Source organism: Hesperophylax consimilis, chromosome 24 (assembly GCF_061612785.1).
Source record: "Hesperophylax consimilis isolate HC1 chromosome 24, BYU_Hcon_1.0, whole genome shotgun sequence".
Taxonomy (NCBI): Eukaryota; Metazoa; Arthropoda; class Insecta; order Trichoptera; family Limnephilidae; genus Hesperophylax; species Hesperophylax consimilis.
The window spans coordinates 11,462,141-11,475,434 of NC_142859.1; the positions used below are offsets into that span (position 1 = coordinate 11,462,141).

Sequence of the window (13,294 nt, forward strand, 5' to 3'; positions counted from 1 at the left end):
GAATATAGGGAAACAATTCGGAGAAAAAGAGCCGATTACTGGATCACGAAGATTGAGAGTGAAGATTCGGACCCCCAGCGACTTTGGAATTCGCTTAAAACTGTCAGAGGTGAGTTTGAAAACTCAACCACGGCAGCGCTCAGTCCGAAAGATTTTTCCGACTTTTTCCAAGAAAAAATCGACAATATTCGGGCCACAACAGCATCTGCACCTCCACCTACGTTCACCACCTACAACGGCAAATCCTTTATTAAGTTCACGCACACTACATCGGAAGAAGTCACCAAAATTGTGTCCAGTTCACTAAACAAACAATGTGCTTTAGACCCAATCCCAACGTGGCTTCTGAAAAAGTGTCTGAAACATATAGTATCATTCCTTGTTTACTTATATAACAAAACTTTTGACTTGGGCGAGGTACCCCAACTGCTTAAGAAGGCCCTTGTCTCACCAATTCTAAAGAAAACCCAACTAGATTCTGAGGATTTAAGTAATTATCGTCCTGTGTCAAATCTACCGTTCATCTCAAAAATCCTAGAAAAAATTGTGATTAGGCAGATAACCGCCCATCTGGCGAAAAATGAACTGCTGTCAAAGTACCAATCAGCTTATAGGAGGTACCATTCTACAGAGACTGGATTACTGCGCGTGTTGTCAGATTTGATGCTTGCAAATGAGTCAGGTAAGCTAGCTTTGCTCTCACTATTAGATCTGAGTGCAGCATTTGACACCATCGACCACAATTTCCTGATCGACAGACTGGAAAAAACTTTTGGACTGGGTGGTGAAATTATTAAGTGGATAAAGTCATACCTCTGTGGCCGAACCCAATCTGTACAAGTGGGCGGTAAAAACTCTCCCTACGTGACCCTGACTTCTGGAGTCCCCCAGGGTTCAGTCTTGGGGCCCCTACTTTTTATTCTTTTCATCAACGATGTTGCTAAAATTATAGATTCATTCGGACTTCTTTCCCATTGCTATGCTGACGATCAGCAAATCTATTTCTACTGTGCACCGAATGAGAAAGACAAATTAAAAGATATTACTGTTAAATGCATTGGTGCCATAACAGAGTGGATGTCTTCGAACAAACTTAGACTAAATCCATCCAAAACAGAATTTCTCTGGACAGCAACAAAAAAGCGCCAGTCAATGTTAGACAAAACTCCTCTCATTACTTCGGGCTGCAACATCATCCCTAAAAATGGCATTAAACTCCTAGGTGTTCATCTAGATGAAGATCTCTCACTCAAAGCCCAAATTAACAAAACAGTAAGCGCAGGTTTCTTTCACCTGCGTCAAATCAAATCTATAAAAAGAAATATTCCGGCTAGCGCCACAAAGATGTTAGTAAACTCCTACGTTGTATCACGACTCGACTATTGCAATGGCATATACGCAAGTCTCCCTAAAATATACACTGACAGACTTCAGTCTGTTTTCAATGCTGCAGCAAGGCTGATAACTGGTGTTCCCAAATATTTCCACATCTCACAACATTTGCGGAACCTTCATTGGCTTAAGTGCCCTGAGAGAATCCAATTCAAACTCTGCTGGATGGTTTTTAAAGCCGTACATGATATGGCGCCACCCTACTTGTCGGAACTCTGCATTCCAAACGATGTTAATGTTAGGCAAGCAACGCTTCGATCAGCATCTTCAACAGCCATAGGTAGACTTTCAGTACCTATGCGCAATCACAATACCAATTTTGGAGACCGAGCTTTTGCAGTAGCAGGCCCAACAGCTTGGAACAAACTCCCTTCATATTTGCGAAAGATCGACAGCGTATCTGAGTTCAGAGCAAAACTAAAGACTCACCTTTTCAACTTGTCGTATCCAGAATGATGACCTTTTTTATTGTTTTATTCATCAGTAGTATTTCATTGCTCAGTCCAGGGGATTTTCTATTCGACTTTTCTTTCACCGTCATTAACCGTTTATTACGAGTAAACAATTTTTTTTAAATATTTTATAACTGACACCACGCGCAGAAATCATAACAATCGGTATTTGTAAATATAAATTAAATATGTATGTTAGTCGTAAATCTCTAGTTTAAGCCGTTGTTATGTACCTTTCTAATACTTGTACAACCTTTGAACCTATTATGCTTCATTCACTATCTATTATTTGTCCGTCGCACCAATGCATATCAAAATCAACATTTTGATTGTCGCCATATCTCTTGTCTATTGTAAATTTCCATGTTTACTATTAATTGACTTTATTTACCACACTAGTTAAATACAAGATTACTATAAGATGCATTACGCTCTGTTTCAAGGCAGATTCATTCTAGATTTCAGTTTGGAAACATTTCACTTAGAGACATTTAACTCTGTAAAAACTCTACTATATAATATGTAACCATAAACAATTGTAAGACTTACAAATAAAATTATAAAACCGTGTTAAGTGTTTTCATCAATAGAATCCATAACAAAAAATTGGTGTCAGAAGTGCGATATGGTCTAAGTTAATACTACATGGAAACATTATTTCGATAATACTGTAGTATTCTTGACTGTAACAAAAGAACTCTGGATTCTACGAGTAACTTTTAATTATTTGTGACTAGTGACGTTGTTGCAAAAAAAAAAAATTTGCAAAAAGCCGAACAGCACCAAGAAGAAAGAAACAAGAAGATTCCCAAACATCCCTGGATCTTACCACAAACACAACAATTCTACACTTCACCTTCACCTTCACATCGCGGACCTGCCTTGCTGAGTATTTTTGATAAAGTACGTTGTTGCCCTTTGCTGTGCAAATAGCCGAAAATCAAGAAGATTCTACACCTTGACGTCGCACGTCGCGGACCTGCCTTGCTGAAGATGGAATGGTTTTTCATATTTTTGTAAGTTTGATTATTGTTTCATGAATTCTAAAGAATCTCATACGTAGCATTTAAAATCTCTTTTCTTATTATTACTTTACAATTATCGCTTTGTTAAAAATGACTGAACAAGAAGTATCTCTTCAATTTTTAACACAATTCATTAGTACATTTGATGGTAATACAAATAATCTTCACACATTCATTAAAAATTGTGATTATGCTTATAAACTAGCATCTAAAGCTCAAAAAGATATTATTTTTAAATATATTCAAACCAAAGTTACTGGAAAAGCTGATTTAATAACATCATGTAGAAATTTGCGTACATGGGAGGAATACAAAAGTTTTCTTGAAGAAAATTTTGCTGATTCGAAAAGTTTTCCACAACTATTATTAGAGTTGCAGACATGTAAACAAAATAGAAATGAGAGTGTTCTCAACTTTACACAAAGAATTGAAAGGTGCTATTCAAATTTAATGAGAGCTACTAAAGCAGAAACTGTCGACATCACTGAATTAATAGGAAAAAATTCTATGATTAAACAAATGGCTCTTCAAGCATTTTTAATGGGCACATTACCGCAGTACAGCATTATTTTGAGGGCTAGAAACCCAAAAACCTTTGAAGAAGCTTCAATATTTGCAATTAACGAAGAAAAAATGCTCAATTTTACTGAACAAAGTAATTCAAACCAAAAATTTTGCTCTATTTGTAAAAAAATCAGGACATATATCTATAAATTGCTTCCACAATAAAGATAAACGTGTCAACCAAGTAAAATCATTTAGTAACTTCACTTCAAAAAATTCTCAGTGCAAAAATAATAATACTGTAAACACGCATCGAAACATCACAATAACGTGTTTCTTTTGTCAAAAACGTGGACACTACAAAAAAGATTGTTGGAAATATAAAAATTTCTTAGAAAAGAAAGCTTCGGAAAACTTCCAAGACCCTTCGTTCCCTACCGAAACGAAGAAGGTCAATACGTTACAGGTAGAATATTAAATAATCTCGAAAATATTACAGCATATATCAAAATCCCCATTAAAGAATGTAAAAATAAATATGTCAAACTATTATTAGACAGTGGCGCAGATATATCACTAATTAACCCTATGGTTTTAGATGGTGAAACAGTATACAATGATAAAGAAATAATTAAAATTAGAGGAATTAACGCTGAAAAATCGACTGAAACGTTAGGATCTGTCAAATTGAACTTATTATTCAACGGTATCCCAATTTCTAATAAGATGCATTTATTGCCTCGAGCAACAAATGTTCCACTCGATGGACTTATCGGAAATGATTTCCTAAGAAAAGTGAATGCCAAAATTAATTACAGCAACAATACATTATGTATAGGTAAAAGTTCTATGCAAATCCATTTTAAAACAAAAAGTTCGGATGTCAAAAACAATAATTCGGTAATTATTGTACAGGCTCGCACAGAGACCTTAGTTGAATTCAATGTTTTGAATCCTGAAATAGGAGAGGGACTCGTTCCAGAAATAGAGATTATGGAAGGAGTTTATCTTTGTAGAAGTATAACAAAGGTTAATTCAAAGTCAAAAGCAATTACGTCTATTTTAAATACGACAGAAAAAGCAGTAAAAGTTAAGAAAATGGAATTGATATTGGAAAAATTTAGTGAAAAAGATAGCAAAATGTTAGAAGCTGATTGCGATGATAGAACGATAAAAAGGAAAGTTAAATGCAAAAATAAAAACATTTTTCAATTCAACAAAATAACAGAAAATATTGATAATAGGTACGAACTTTTAAAAGCATCATTACGGACTGAACATTTAAATAAAGAAGAAGAACGATCACTTTTTTCAATTTGTCGAGACTATAACGATATTTTTCACTTGAAAGGAGATACATTGAGTCAAACCGATTCGATAAGGCATGAAATAAATACTACAACACAGATTCCAATACACGCAAAAACATATAGATACCCCGAGGTACATAAAAAGGAAGTAAATGATCAAATAAAAAAAATGTTGGACCAAAGAATAATTAAAGATTCAAATTCAGCATGGTCATCTCCTTTGTGGGTAGTGCCCAAGAAGAAAGATGCAACAGGTCAAGTAAAATATAGAGTAGTGATTGATTACCGTAAATTAAATGAGGTCACTGTAGGCGATGCTTACAACTTACCCAACATCACAGAGATATTAGATCAATTAGGACACTCAAAGTACTTCACCACCTTAGATCTTGCATCAGGATTTCACCAAATCCCAATGAAACCGGAAGATTCACATAAAACAGCATTTTCCACCCCTCTAGGACATTACGAGTTTTTAAGGATGCCGTTTGGGTTAAAAAACGGTCCTGCAACATTTCAAAGGGTTATAAATAACGTTTTAGCTGGTATACAAGGAATAAGATGTTTCGCATACCTAGATGATATAGTTATTTATGCCGATACAATAGAGACTCACGAGGTTAGGTTAAAAGAGGTATTCCAAAAATTAAGATTACACAATTTAAAATTACAGCCTGATAAATGTGAATTTATGCGTAATGAAGTCATGTATTTAGGTCACGTTATATCAGAAAATGGAGTTAAACCAAACCCAGATAAAATTCAAATCATAAAAAATTACCCTATTCCAAAAAATCCAAAAGATATGAAGTCATTTTTAGGACTTGCTGGATATTACAGACGTTTTATTAAAGATTTTAGCAAAATCGCTCAACCTCTCTCCCAATTATTAAAGAAGGATATTCCATTCATTTGGAAGGAAAAACAACAAGAATCTTTTGATATACTTCGAGAACATTTAATTCATGAACCAATATTACAGTTCCCCAATTTCAGTAAAACATTTAATGTCACCACAGATGCAAGTAATTTTGCTATCGGTGCAGTATTATCTCAAGGTGAGATTTCTAAAGATTTGCCAATATCCTTTGCTTCCAGAACACTAAATAAAGCCGAATCAAATTATTCAACGACAGAACGTGAACTTTTAGCTATAATTTATGCAGTTAAACATTTTAGACCTTATTTGTATGGTGTAAAATTCAATATAATAACGGATCATAGACCTTTAGTTTGGTTATTTAATACAAAAGACCCTGGCTCTCGCTTACTTCGTTGGCGTTTAAAATTGGAAGAATATCAGTATAATATAATATATAAACCCGGAAAACTTAATTCTAATGCCGATGCGTTATATAGAATTGATAATTCTCAAATATTACACTTTAGAATAAACCCTGAACCAAATTCTTACGAAGAATTTATAAAGTCTCATTATAAAGATAAAACCATTATTGACTGCAAAAATATTGTTGAAACAGACGAATGTCTTCTAATACGGAAAGATAATTTATGTAACTTTATTTCCAATGATAAGGAAATGTCCGAAGGTTTGTCTATGGAGATAAGGAATTTAATCAATAATCACGATGATATAAAGAAAAGTAAAACGAATGTAAGAGATATATTATATTCAGAACTAAATAACATATTTAACGTTTACCATCTTATAACAATGGAACATTTTTGGGATAAACCAACATACGAAGATATTTTCTGTTGTTTTCTTAAATTAAAAAATGTATTAATTTCACAAGGAAAGAAATCGCTTTCAATTCCTGAACTAGCTCGCAGTGATAATAATTTAAATTGGAATAAAATAAAAACTATTATTTATTACGTCTTTGCAAACTCCGGAATCATGGTAACTATTTGTAAAAATAAAATAAGTTATCCAGATCCCAAGGATATAGCTAAATTAATAGAGGAGAATCACGATTCTCCACAATCAGGACACTCGGGGTTTCATCGAACGTATAATAGAATGAAAGAGAGATATAATTGGAAAAATATGAGAAAAGACATAAGAAACTACATTAAAAAATGTGAATCATGTCAAAAAAATAAAATTTCTCGTAAAAGATTTATTCATCCAATGGAAATAACTACAACTTCTGAGAAACCTTTTGAAAGGATATCTTTAGATATTGTAGGTCCGTTACCCTTATCCGAAAATGGAAATAAATATATTCTCACGTTACAAGACGACCTAACAAAATTTTCGCAAGCATTTCCAATTCCAAATCATGAAGCAATTACTATTGCAAAGGAGTTAGTCAATAACTTCATTTGTGTATTTGGAATACCAAATCGAATTCTTACAGATCAAGGAAAAGATTTTACGTCAATTATTTTAAAGGAAGTTGCAAAACTATTTAAAATTAAACAAATCCAAACAACAGCTTATCACCCCCAGTCCAACGGTGCATTGGAAAGGTCTCACGCGACCTTAGCAGATTACTTAAAACATTACATTTCAGAAAAACAAACAGATTGGGACGAGTGGATAAATTTAGCAATGTTTTCGTATAATACAACGCCTCATACCAGTACTAGGTATACGCCATACGAATTAATTTTCGGTTTAAAACCAGAACTTCCAACGTCATTAACACAAAAACCTCAATTCAAATATACATATGATAATTATGTTGACAATTTAAAGTTGAAACTGAACAAATCACAAGAAATTGCACGCGAACATGTTCAAGTCCAAAAGATAAGATCAAAAGAGAACTTTGATAAGAACATTTCTAGTAATGAACTTTATAACGTTAACGATTTAGTCTATTTAAGAAACGAAACAACGAAGAGTAATCATTCCAAAAAATTATCACCTAATTATCAAGGCCCCTATAGAATTGTTAAAATTAATTCGAAAGTAAACTGTACTATACAAATAAAGAAAAAATATGTTAAAGTACATTTCAATCGTTTAAAAAAGGCTATTGTTTCAGATTGATGACATGGTTGCCTTACGGTAATGGATTCAACTGGACGCAAATATCTTCGTCCGCAGGGATATATTATGAACACGTTAATATGATTAATTTTATAGAGAGTTATTGGAATGTAGTAACATACATTGATTTAGATATATATTTTGATAATAAGTTAATATTAATTGATAAAACATATAGCAATATACAACTATTATGTAATGACGATAACATCATGCATAAAAGTTTTTCTCCTTGCGAACCGCATTTAAATATTTTACATCAACTAATAATAGTATTAAAGCAAAAGGATAAGACGCTAAAACAATTTATAGGACAACCAAAAATAAGAGTAAAACGTGGTTGGATAGATATGGTAGGTACAGTATTTAAAACTGTATTTGGAACCTTAGATAATAATGACGCGCTTTATTATGATGAAGCAATTGATTCTCTAAACACAGGTGATAAAGACTTATATAATATGTTAAAAAAGCAAACTCAGTGAAAACAACTATAACAAATTTTAATAATACGATAACTAATCTTGAAAGAAATGAAGAAATATTTAATCAAAATTTCGTAAAATTAAAGTCGTTTACTACAAACATTAGCGATGTCATATTTAATTTAGAATTGAAGCAAGAAATAGAAAAACATCTTACCCTATTGAATTTAATCACAACAGAATTACAAAACGAATATACGCTTATCATAAACGCATTAATGCTTTCCAAAAATAATATAATACACCCATTTATTATCACTTCTCAGCAATATATTGAAGAAATAAATAAGTCCTTGCCTTATTTACCGAATTCCGTATCTTATCCTGTCCCACCAAATATAAAAAATGTTAATATATTAATGTCAATGGTAAAAATTGACATTGCATATGTAAATAGAAGAATAATTTTTGTTATATCAAACCCTTTGTGTAGTTATGTAAGCTATAATTTATACAAGTTAATACCTTTGCCTATGAAAAGACAAGACGATTTATATGTTTTTATTATGCCTAATGTTAAATATTTAGCTATCGCCGAGAGTAAAACAAATTATGTTACTCTTGATAATATAGATTCGTGTAAACAAACCATTTTAGATAAAGCGATTTGTAAAACCACAAACATTTATTATAATCTACATGAAAGATCTATTTGTGAAACAGAATTACTAATCGAACCTTCTCATATGCCTCCGAATTGTGAAACCAGAATAATGAATACGATTAACGAAATTTGGCATACTACAAATAAAGGAACGAAATGGATTTTTGTGCTCCCTAAACCAACATTGGTTACAATTAAATGTAAGAATTCTGAACCAACCGATGTTAAATTACAGAATACAGGAATATTAATTATAAAGCCAAAATGCAAACTTTACACTAGTTCAACAGTGATTGTTAATGTAGAAGACCAATATTATAATATATCAAATCAAACAGCTTCAAAATCAATAATTCCCCTGTTCAATATAACTGATGATAATTGTTGCAATATAAATCAAACACAAAATGTCAAAATAAATATTCCATTAATAATACCAAAAATATTTACTCTAGATAAAGATGATTTAATTTTAGCAAGCCATAAGTTAAATAAAATGTACGATGACTTGGAAAATATACCCGAAGACCATATTGTAATTAGAATTATGAAAAATAACTTTTTTTCCTATGTATTTTTAAGTTTAATAATCATTTACATTTTATATAAACTATTTAAGTGTTACACATCTAGAAGAGATCATTTTAAAGGTGATTCTCGTGTAAGATTAATAAATTACTTGAACATTTGTAAAACAAAAGACAAAAGAGAAGCAAACGTAGAAATGGAAGAAAACGTTACCGGGTCCACTGATGAATCCCTAACGCTCAGACGAAGTACAAGACTTCGAACTGATGTGAGATAATGATGGACGCCACATTATCTCATCTTAACGAGGAAGGTGTTATGTACCTTTCTAATACTTGTACAACCTTTGAACCTATTATGCTTCATTCACTATCTATTATTTGTCCGTCGCACCAATGCATATCAAAATCAACATTTTGATTGTCGCCATATCTCTTGTCTATTGTAAATTTCCATGTTTACTATTAATTGACTTTATTTACCACACTAGTTAAATACAAGATTACTATAAGATGCATTACGCTCTGTTTCAAGGCAGATTCATTCTAGATTTCAGTTTGGAAACATTTCACTTAGAGACATTTAACTCTGTAAAAACTCTACTATATAATATGTAACCATAAACAATTGTAAGACTTACAAATAAAATTATAAAACCGTGTTAAGTGTTTTCATCAATAGAATCCATAACACCGTAGTTGTAAGTCGTTTTGTAGCGGTATTGTGTAAAAATGCCCACTTGGTCATAAAAATATGTATAGCGTCATTAGTTAAAAGTCTTAGTTGTAAATCACTCGACATTAGTCTTAGTTATAAGTCTCTCTCTATCTATGAAACTTAGTTATAAACCAAAAGTAATTAAGTCTAAGTGATCAACGCATAAATTAAGTTGTTAAGCGCCCTTGAGGTGATTTTCTCACGAAAACGGCGCTATATAAATAATCCAATCATTATTATTATTATTACCGCTGACGTTACGTCTGTCAGACATTGCGAAATCTATTGCTATTTGGCGGCGCATCGCTCAGTATCTTCCTCAGTATCTTCCTCAGTATCTTCCTCAGTATCTTCCTCAGTATCTTCCTCAGTATCTTCCTTAGTATCTTCCTTAGTATCTTCCTCAGTATCTTCCTGAGCCAGCTTCCGCCACCCATCGGCATGGCGACGGTAGCCGCGGTTATCTCAGGTGAGTTTCAGACGTTGGGTGTCCACGGGACGTAAGGTCAGTAATCAGTTCGGAATCTTTATTTATAACTGATTTTAAATAACTCTAAGGATATTAAAATCAATCTAAATGTAAATATGGACACGGGTTCGAGTCCCGTTGGCGTCATGTATTTTTTATCAGGAGATTTTTTCAATGTGGATGAGTGTTTCAGGCGAACAATTATTGCTTATAAAAATAATTGTTATCCTTTGTGCTATGCATAAATAAAATCTTGTCTTTAAAACATTAATTTATCAAAAAAATAATAAATAATATTTGACAAGTCCAAGTATTTCACCTAAAAAATGTATACAATTTGTATCAACGCCATCTAGTGAGAGATTTAGCACTTACAATGCCTTTCTCATATAAAAATAAAGTTGGTTGTTCTCAGGTGAAAAAATGTAAAAAGCAGTAATTGTTGAATGAAACACTAGCATATATTGAATATTTTCTCGGGTAAGAAATAAGCCCCCATAGCTCAGTGGTCAGAGCTTTCGACCGGAAATCGAATGGACACGGGTTCGAGTCCCGTTGGCGTCATGTATTTTTTATCAGGAGATTTTTTCAATGTGGATGAGTGTTTCAGGCGAACAATTATTGCTTATAAAAATAATTGTTATCCTTTGTGCTATGCATAAATAAAATCTTGTCTTTAAAACATTAATTTATCAAAAAAATAATAAAATCTAAATTATGTTCATGGTTGTGCCAAAAGCTCCATAATTTCGTGAATATTAATATTTACTTAATATTTTATTATAAATGGGTTTTATTAGACCATTTCATGCTGCTAGCTATTCAAAAATGGTTACCAAACTAACAAACACTGCTTGAAACTAACAAACACTGCTTGAAAATAGTTAAACCACAGCTATTTTCAAGCAGTGTTTCGATTCTGTATAGTGGTATTTTACCAGGGCGATACTGAAAGTATTTACCACTCATGGGGGACTGAAATACGTTACGCGGTTTGATTAAAATCGTATTTTTAATAACAGAATATGTTATACCTATCTGTAGCATCACAATTGGTACATTTGACTTTGAGTTGTGGGATGTGTTCGATAGTAGCTATAAAGACAAGCTCCGTTACTACTAGCATAGTTTATACCCTATTTTAATATTCATGTAATTCTCCTTCATAAATTTTAAAATGTTTTGAAAAACAAAAAAAAATATTGAATTGAATGGTAAAAAATCAATGCATCTTTTTTTTGGCTACCCGATTCTAATTCCTACATTCAAGTCTACCAACAAGTTTGTGAGGAATTTTCATTGTGGTGATAGAATTTGATGCCATTTGCCGTTAAAATAAGCTAACGGACATTCCATTCGTATTAATCTCGACTATTACTTCGCCTACCACCATTCTCAAACCCAATGTCTTTTGCCTTAGACCAGATCTAAGATACCATGGAGATCACTAGAAGGTCTAAATAGTAATTTGTAAATGGTTTAGTTTTTCGGTTTGTTTAACCTTAAACTAATTGTTTTTGTACACAACAACTAAGCTGTGAATATAACAGCTGACGTTTGTATTTTCTTCTTCGTATAACATGGCTTCGTATAACTTTTTATCCTGGATACTTTCCTTCCTCTCCTTAATAACACTTGGAAACCTAGCTCTTTTTTTCATCCATCCATTTCTTCATCTCAATAATACGTAAGTCACTAGTTTTAAGACATATATTTGTACAGCGCCCTTGAGGTTATTTCTCACGAAAACGGCACTACATAAATTAGCCAAATATTATTATTATTATTAATAATAATACCCAAATGGGAATACCATAGTTACCACCAAGTGTGTCTAGATCATTTCGAAGCATCTCTTAATTTGTAGGTTTCAGTTATAATTTAGCGATGCAACTTTAGATCATTAGACAATATATCAGTATAATCACAATGTAATGTTACACCTATTCTTATCTACGAACGTAGGACTTCGCAGATCTCCTAGTGGTTACGTAAATTATTAACTAACTAATCAGAGGCCAGCTCCACGCTACTTACCAAATGATGTACCACGGACGGCCTATATAAGACAACGCACGGCCTTTAACGAGCAGAGATCCCGAGCCGGGCGAAGGCTTAAGACCTGAACCTGATAGCGAGATGTTTCTTCCTTTCCAGCGAGGTTGAATAGTGTCTAGAAGAAGTCTTTATCTTTCGTATTTAGTCTGGAGCGCCGTGCTGCAATTATCGAGAAGTTTATTGTATTCGTTATAAATGTTACATAAAAGCCCAAACGTTAGTTTGTGATAATTTTGTTAAAATATTTTTTGTAATAAGTGCGCCCGATAAAATTTCAGCCACCGATAAAATACACCATGTAGATAAAAAAAATTGTGTACATCTCCACTGACCCCGGAGAATTGGAACTTTTGTGCGTAATCATAAAAAAATCCTTTTTTTAAAATAGGTTTTCAAATGCTATTATTGAGTGTATAGCCAAGGGAATTCACTTTCGTTCTAACAGCTTTCTATAGATCCGTGTATATATTCTAACAATGCGACCATTCCGATATAAACGGTTTCCCAAATATTCAAGCTCAGATAGTTTCTAGTAATATAAAAAAACCTTATCGTAAGAATTTCCCAACTTGACAATTAAAATGCGAAACTAATCGTACAAAAATGTCAACGACACAGTTGATTCAAAGATTTAGTAAAAAACTATGTTTATTTTGTATTGCTGCGGAAGAATTTTGTCTTACCGTTAAAATCGTCTGTGTATTTTCCAATGCCTGAAGGGAATATTATGTACAAATAAAATGAATCAGTGTCTCGCAAAGGTATGCAGATAAACACTATGGTTTTGT

General features: G+C 32.7%; 1 protein-coding gene across 1 annotated transcript in view; it reads left to right on the forward strand.

Annotated features, from left to right (window-relative positions):
• Window positions 1-13,294, forward strand: part of LOC149411917 (facilitated trehalose transporter Tret1-like) — a 168,242-nt gene that overhangs the window by 97,630 nt on the left and 57,318 nt on the right. The gene's annotated exons all lie outside the window — the stretch shown is intronic.